Raw genomic sequence first — 8,783 nt, 5'->3', positions numbered from 1 at the left:
TTCAAAGAGAAGAGTGAACTCGGGGGAGGGAAGGGGGAGCAGGGAGAAAAGTACAGCAATGAATGAATGGAAATCCAAAGTCTGTAAATGTCCATTAAAAATAATAACAATAATAATAAAATAGCAACAAAAAAGAAAAAAATATTCTAAAACTAGAAGGATAACTAGTAAAATAAGTATGAGAACTCAAGAAGAAGAGGGCTGAGAATATGTAGTGGTGAAACTACAGGGTTACACAGTTTGGTGGGCGGAAGAAGGGAGGAAAGGAAATGGGAAGTATCCTAGAGAAAAGGCAGGATAATGATGAGCAAGGTCTAATGGTGATTAGTTTTATAAAACATAATGCATGAGAATGAAACACAATGTGAATGAGGAATGCGTGAAATACATCGTGTATGAACTTTGTAAGTAAACTAATAAAAAGGAACATTTAAAAAAGAATAAAGGATTATTTACTGCAAAAAAATTAAACTAAAGTTAATCATCTCTGTTGGGTGGAATCCACTAGCACTAGTAGTTTCTCATAGTAAAAGATGGCAAACTTTGGGTGTGTCATTTACAGCCTTAAAAAAATGAACAGAAGATTAGCTATGCATTAGTTCTGTTTAGATGCTAAAGAGTGTAATAAAGAGAGATTTGGGTAAAAAGAGAATGGAAATAAACAACAGACACAGACAATAGCATTGTGAAAAGACAGTAGCTACAAATTGAAGGGTATATGTAGAATTTAATGAAGGAGGCAATGACATTGTCGTCCAGCATAAAGGTTTCTGCTTTCTTAATTCAATGTATAAATACACATTTGTCTAAGTTAAAGGACCTATCCCTGATGCTACCAATACTGACACCTACAATGATGAAATAAAAAGAGAGGATAGAAAATCACATTTGAATTTCCTAAAAACAATTCATTATTTTTACTATAAGCATAATCAAATCATGACATTAAAAAAAATTATCGCCATTGGACCATCAGGCCACATCATGATAGATGGAGAAAAGGTTGAAGTTGTCAACAATTTCGTTTTCCTTGGATCTACAGTCAACACCCGCAGTAGCTATTATTATATTAAGCGCCATTGAGACAATAATTCATAATGACATTAAAAACAGCAGATCTGAGCCCTGTTATATCCTGTGCTGTCCTCAGCATATCTAACACTTAAATCCGTTGCTGCAGTCATTGTGTCAATCTATGCGACTGAGGGTCTTCTTATCTTTTACTGATCTTCCACCTTTCCAAGCATGATGTACCTTTCAAAGAAATAGTCTTTCCTACAAACCAAAAGTAGGTTTGATGGAACTTCGTCATCATTACCTCCAAGATACCCTCTGGCTGCACTTTCTCCAACACTTATCTGTTTGTTATTTTGGCAGTCAATGGAATATTCAGTACTCTTCTCCTACAACATAGTTCAAAGGCATCCGTTCTTCTGTCACCCTTCTTTGTAAGTGAATGACAAGACTATGGCCTGAATCAGGTGCACCTTAGTCTTCAAAATTACATCATTGCCCTTCAATAATTTGGAGAGACACATAAAAGCAGACTTTCCCAGTGCAATATGTCTCTTGATCTCCTGATTACTGGTACCCAGGGTGCTGATTGTGGATCCAAGTAAAATGAAATAATTGACAGCTTTACTCTTTTTTTTATTTATCATAGTGTTGCTAATTCATTTGTGAGGATTTCGGTCAGTCAGGAAATCAAAAGATGTGTTGCACTGGGAAATCTGTTCTTTCCAAAGTACTAAAAAGTAACAATATCAAGTTAAAGGCTACCGTAGATGTAGTGTCAGAAATCCTAAAAATTGGCTTTTCTAGCCATTATTTAAAAACCTCCACTAGGGGTGGTGGCTTGTTCTCCAGCTACCTTAACTATGAATACATAATTTTGAAAATCACCAACAGCTTTTAGACAGATATAAGAAAGAAAGCTTTCTACACTGTGAGGTATCTTGGTGGCAGTGGTGGAAAAAAGGTAGAGAACATGGCCCTGCTGTGAAGAGACTGTGACAAGATGTAACCAGAGGAATCCTGCATTTATGCTATAGTTAAAGATTTTCCTTGTTGCATGATTGAAGGAAAGCTGACTTATAATTGCCCTGAGATAAAGTTTGCTGGCTGATTGTGGAAACCAGAAACCTCTCACATTTTTGTGCTGCTGAACTGAATCTGGGCTGCCCTTAATTGAGGAATTGTGCTTTATTATTCTGACTTAGGATTGCTGGACTAAACCTGGACTTACATTTTGTGATATGCTTTGCCTCCCCTACTTTCCAGCCTATTTTTCTAATAAACTCCATATCTGTGATTAAAATCTGTGACTCAACAAAGGACTCAGACTCAATGATTGGTGGAAATAGGTGTAGGAGAATGGGGACTAGCATGTCTGATTAAGCAATTATTTTAGTTATGGATTTTATTGATTGGAAAAATTTCCTTTTTTTGTTTTTGTTTTTGTTTTTTAAGTAGTATTTATTAACAAGGTAGATAACATGTTTATCTAATACCATTTCAGCCACTGAAGCTGAAGGCAAACAACCGACTGAGTGGGTAAAGCATTTGCTTTATGTGTATACACTTCAGTTCAATTAGAAAATACTGTAGACTTCTTCAGAATTTAAATAGGTGAAGTGACCTCCTATTTGAACATGGGAACAGAAAATTCCTTTAAAACCACTTGAAGCTTGAACAAAAATTCCATTGCTCTTGTCTTACTAGAGTAATTCCATTATTCTAGATTTCATAACTCAGACAAGACAAGCCTGGTACAGATGCACGATTCAGCCTTTGAGGGAAGACATGCCAGCTCGCATGATCTCATCAACCAGGAGGATGTTGCTAGCAATCACAGTGCAGGAGTGAAGCAGCTGTTTCTTTACACAGTAGTTATCCCACATGCCTGCTGGTGCTGCTACCATGGGCTCACCTGTGTTCAAGTCAACACCCACAAGTTGACCGGATTCTGAATTTTCTGCTTGAATTTTGACTAGTGTTTCCTGAAGGTCAAAACCAGAATTCTGAGCAAGAACCTTGGGAATAATGAGCAGTGTGTCAGCAAATGCCTGGACACCAAGCTGGGCCCTGCCCTTGACAGTGGGCTTATGCTTCATCAGCGCTTCTGCCATCGCCACTTCCACAGCACCAGCCCGTGGGACCACACAGCCATCATCTATGGCGTTCTTGACAGCCCTCAAGCCATCTCTGATGGCATCTTTGATCTGAGTGAGCGTGTGTTTATTTGGTCCTTTGATCAACAGTGTGACAGAGCGAGGGTTGTTGCATTTCTCAATGAAGGTGAACTTCTCCTCCCCCAAGGTGTACTCATAGAAAAGGGCCACGTGCCCCAGGCAGTCTGGATTCAGGTCATCTAAAGAATTGAGAGCCACCCCATCACAGGCAAGCGTCAGTCTCTCCATATTCCTAGGCTTAGCTCTGCGCAGAGCTACTGTGCCTTCTTTTGTAAGAGCATCCAAGGAAAAGGGATCAATACCCTTTTGATTAACAACAACAAATCCTTTATTTGAATCACCACAGACTTTCTTTTTCAGGTCTATGATTTTTTTTTTTTTACTCTATCTTCAATGAATTTTATTTCTGCTTTTACAAGTTTTTCTCGCTCTTCTGTGCTCTTGTAGAAGTCAGAATTCACTTCTGTTTTTTTATACTCCAATGACACATTGCAGGTAAGGATGTATGTATGCATCTTCTACTCTCTTCTTCATATCAGGATGCCGTGCCCCGTGGTCCAAAACTAGCCCTCGGATTAAGCTTGTATCAGTTTCAGATTTATATTTCATCTCCATGATTTCAACCACGAAAAGGTCAATAGGTTCATCTTGCTTTTTAATGGCCAAAATGGAGTCAACTACAGCCTCTGTTAAGACATCAGCGAATTCAGCGTGAACTTTAGTGTGCAGGGATGTTCTGGCAACATCTATGAGCGTCTCTCTGTCCATCTCTTTACTTTGATTTGTTCCAAAAGCTGAAGGGTCTTTTCCTTTGCTGCTTCAAATCCTTCTGTTATTATTCTAGGATGCTAACCTTCAGAAATGTAGCGGTCCACCTGTTTGAGCAGCTCGCAGATGATCAGTACGTTGGAAGTAGTGCCGTCACCAGTGGTGTCATCCTGGGCTGTCGCTACTTTGGCTATCAAGGAGGCTGTCGGGTGCTGACTTTGCATTTCATGAAGCAACACGTTGCCATCTTTAGTGAGCTTGATGTCTCCAGCACCAGAAACCAGCATCTTCATGGTGCCCTTGGGCCCCAGGTTGGTCCTTAGCACATCTTGGAGGCCCCGGTCCGCGCTGATGTTGACCGCCAGCGCCGCCTGGGCTCGGACCACTTCGGCCTTGGGGTTCAGAGTCTTCATGGCTAACATGATGGGCCCGATAGAAATAGAGGATTATACCACGCGTGCGGAAACCCCAAGGCCGAAAAATTTCCTTTTATGAATTGAACAGAAGTCAGAGCAGTGGCTACTGCCATGTGTATCTGCTCTTTTCACAATAGGCTTCCTTTAAGTCATGATCTTCTTAATGAATGCCTATGCACCTTAAATCTGGATAATGACTAAGGATGACGGAAGAAGAATTGATGCCTTTGACTTGTGGTTTTGGATAAGGGTATTGAACATCCCATGGGCATCGAAAAGAACAATCGTATCTTGAAGAATGAACAACCAAGGTGCCCTTTGGAGGCAAGGATGGTGAAACAACCTATTTTTAGAAGATACCAATACTTGGAAGAAACCATCATGGTGGGAAATGTCTAAAGTCAGAGGAAAAGAGGAAGACTCTCAACAAGATGGATTGACACAGTTACAGTAACAACAAACTTTAATATGTTAGAGCCAGGGAGAATAGCACAAACTGCTACAAGGTTCAAGTCTGTTGTTCATAGAGTTAACCCCAAAGCACACAACACCAAAAAGAAAAATAAATGTTATTTATTAGATTAAAATGTGAACTGGCATTCTGTATCTTTAATTTTTGTTAATTTTGGCAAGTCGAGTCATATTTCTTACAGAATCTTGATGGCACAGTGTGTAATATGTTAGACTGCTAGCCTGAAGGTAGGCAGTTTGAATTTACAAGCCTTCCTTAGGAAGTTTTTTCTTATAGGAAATCTAGTAAATGGTGGCTATGAGTCTTAATTTCAAAATAATAGTGGACTGAGTCATAGATCTTAGGCAAAATTGTGATTTTCTATCACTGAAGAAAGAGCCTTGTTGGTACAAATGGTTATCTGCTTAACTGCTAACTGAAAATTCAGTTGCATTAAATTGGAGAGAGGAAAGATCTGGCAATTTGTTCCTGAAAAGATTATAGCCTAGGAACACATAGGCAGTTCTACTCTGTCACATAAGGTTGTTTTGAATTGGAATCGTTTCAATAGTACACAATAAAGTCACTGAAGAAACTGCTTACTTGCCTACTGCTGATGTTTTACCTTCTTCAGGTCTAAGCTCTCTAAGTCTATGTTTTGTTACAGCTTTTGTTTCTATGATTCAGACTTTAATCCATCAATATGATATCAGCAACAAAGAATAACAGAGAACACATTGCACATCTCACTCCCCTTCTTCTGACTGTGAACCAAAAGCATGAGCCAAACTCTCCTTCCCTTAGGGTGAATTCTTTCCCAAGAAGTTCCCAGAGCTCTCACATAAATAGAACCATTGAAGGGCTGCCATAGCATTCCTCTGAGCACACCTATACATGTCTGAATATTTAAGTAAACCAAATCTAAGTTTAGCGTGGGTCCCAATGAAAAGAAATTAAGAGTCCCAATTATCACTAACATAGTTTCCCTGAGAATACAATCTAACAAGAAATATGAGACTATATGGTGTTTTCCTTTGTCTCTCATGCTTGGAAGGGTAGAGGGACAGTACAGGAGAGAAAGATCCCAGATGAGATGGATTGACACAGTAACTAGGATAATGTGGTTAGGGGTGTCAGAAACAGTGAAACTGGCTCAGGATAGTGTAGGGTTCAATGCTATTATACATAGGGTTACTATGAAGAGCAGGCAACTTGATGGTACATAACTACAACAAGTATTTAAATGGTCTTTATGAATTTTGAGTTATTTTACTTTCTTCTCACACTGTAAATAAGGTTGTTGTTTTTATGTGCCATGGAGTCGCTTGCAACTCATAGTGACCCCATCAACTTGATGGTACATAACTACAACAAGTATTTAAATGGTCTTTATGAATTTTGAGTTATTTTACTTTCTTCTCACACTGTAAATAAGGTTGTTGTTTTTATGTGCCATGGAGTCGCTTGCAACTCATAGTGACCCCATGTACAACAGCCTAAAACCCTGCTCTGTCCTGTGCCAATTGCACTGCCTCTGACACACCCATCCCGATTACCCCAGTTAACTGAATCAATCCACCTCATAACGGGTCTTCGCCTCCTGCACTGTCCCTCCACCGTACCAAGCATGTCCATGATGACCTGTCCCTCTTCGTAATATGACCAAAGTATGTCAGATGAAGCCTCAAAATCCTTGCCTCCAAGGAGAAGCCTGATTTAACCCTCTCCAGGATGAACCTGTTTGTTTTCTTGGCAGTCCATGGTACATTCAATACTCTTCTCCAGCAACACAGTTCAAAGCCATCAATTCTCCTTCTATCCTCCTTGGTCATTGTCCAACTCTTTGGGGCATAACAAGTGGTTGCAAAGACCATGGCCTGTATCAGATGCACCTTAGTCTCCAGAGTGTAACCATTGCTCATCAGTACTTTGGAGAGGTCACTAACTGCAGACTTTCCCCTTGTAATACGTCTTTTAATTTCCTGGCTGTTGGTGCCAAGAATGTTGACTATGTAGCCAAGCAAACTAAAGCTGTGAACAATCTCAATCTCTTCACCATCCATGCTGATTCTGACAATTGGTCCTGTGGTGAGAATCTTTGTCTTCTTGATATTGAGCCTCAATCCATATTGAAGGCTGCAGTCTTTGACCCTCTGCACACATCACAATAAAAATTGTAGTAATTAAGAGAGCTCTGGTGGCGTAGTGGCGAGAATCTGCACTACAATCCCAGAGGTATGTGGTTCGAATCCACCAGATTCTCTGCAGGAGAAGGATGGGCAATCTCCTTCTGTACCAGATCCCATTTGACGGTACACACAAAAAATAATATAAATTACATAGTTTAAAAAATTGTAGTAGTTAAATATGTATTCTTATTCTTGTTTTATTTCTCTAGAAATTTGTTCTTCTGAAATTTAAGATAGCTTTCCAAAGAAGTTCTGGAAGAATATTTAAAAAGTAAAAACTAAGCTCCAATAAAAATTAATAAATTAAAAAAAAATTAGTAACCAAAAATAAACACTGGATGAAAAAACAGAACACTGTTTTAACTTCCAGCTTTCATTTAATCTCAAATCTCTTTGCCAGTGAATTAGACTCACAGCTGACTTCTAGCAGGATTTCCGAGACTGTAAATTGGCTGGAATAAATTTGCCATCATTCTGCAGAGTCATTTTCGCTGCTTGGAGTAAACCACTAGAGCTTCCCAACCACCAATGCTTTACTATGTCAAATATTCAACTGTCTCATACTCATACAAAAGTTGGAGTGAATAAGGAGGTCAAAGAAAAATCAATGCTTTAAAATTATGGTTTTGATGGAGAATATTGAATATATTACAGACTTCCAAAAGATCAAATAGATTTTTCTTGGAAGAAATACAATCAACAAGTTCCTTATACGTATGAATGGCAAGACTTTGGCTCATGTGCTTTGAATATTTTATCAGGAGAGTAGAACATCGTTCTTAGTAGAAAACTCAAAACCCAACTAACTATCCTTAAGTTGATTTCTGAGGTTGTAAATCTTTACAAAAGAGAATTCCCATTCTCCTCTCACAAAATTTCTCATGGATGCAAACCATTTTTTTTTCCTTCAGGGAGCCATTATGCTTGTAGGGCTCCTATGATTATTAGGAAGTCAGTAAAAAAGCGGAAAGTCTTCAAAAACATGAGTTGATAAAGCCTATAACAATGGAGTCACACATAGCAACAGCTGAGTGTGACACAAGACTTGAAAGTGTTTCCTTCTAACATGCCTAAGATCACTGGATTAGTATCTGCTTGCTCACATATGACAATGGCATGTCATTTTGTAATCATATACCTAATCATGTTTCAAGCTATTGAATTTCTCAAATGCTTTTTATGTTTATATATGTCCCTCTTAGAATTCTTTACCTTTTCCTTTTCCATATTACCCATACTAGGACTTCAGAAGCATACATAAAATATTATTAAACAAAAGAAATCAAACCAGACCACAATGCCTAGCAAAAAAGGGGTTGTTGTTATGAATCAAGCTGAGATGGGAAAATGTAGCTCTGTGTGTGTGTATATATAGATAAAGCTAGAGATATAAATGATAAAGCTAGAGATAGATGGTATAGATGATATATATAGTTGTTGTAGTTTTCTTGTTGTTGATTGTCATCAAGTCGAGCATGACTCAGAGACTCTATGAACAAAATACCTAATGCCTTTCTCCAAGTTCATAGAGTTTTCATACACAGGTGGTTTAGGAAGTGGATGTCACTCCTGCTTCCAAACCTGTTTTACAACTGGGAGCTCCAGGTCCACATTGGGAAACAATTATGGCGTTTCACACCTCAGTGGCACAAGGTTCAGCATCACAGCACTCCCAGATTACCTCAATATGGCAAATTTAGCATAGCGTGATATACAAAGCAGAAGAATGTTCTTCCAAAATATAACAACACTAGTCTCAGTTAGTAGT

General features: G+C 38.7%; 1 pseudogene; it reads right to left on the bottom strand.

Moving 5' to 3' along the window:
• Positions 1-2,783: 2,783 nt before the first annotated feature.
• On the bottom strand, positions 2,784-4,381 carry LOC102845448 (annotated as a pseudogene).
• Between the last annotated feature and the right edge of the window lie 4,402 nt (positions 4,382-8,783).

This window comes from Elephantulus edwardii, unplaced genomic scaffold (genome assembly GCF_000299155.1).
Source record: "Elephantulus edwardii isolate Elephantulus edwardi_28Jun2011 unplaced genomic scaffold, EleEdw1.0 scaffold00085, whole genome shotgun sequence".
In the NCBI taxonomy this organism is placed as follows: Eukaryota; Metazoa; Chordata; class Mammalia; order Macroscelidea; family Macroscelididae; genus Elephantulus; species Elephantulus edwardii.
Note: the sequence above shows the minus strand (reverse complement) of the source record. Positions and strands in the feature narration are given on the sequence as shown.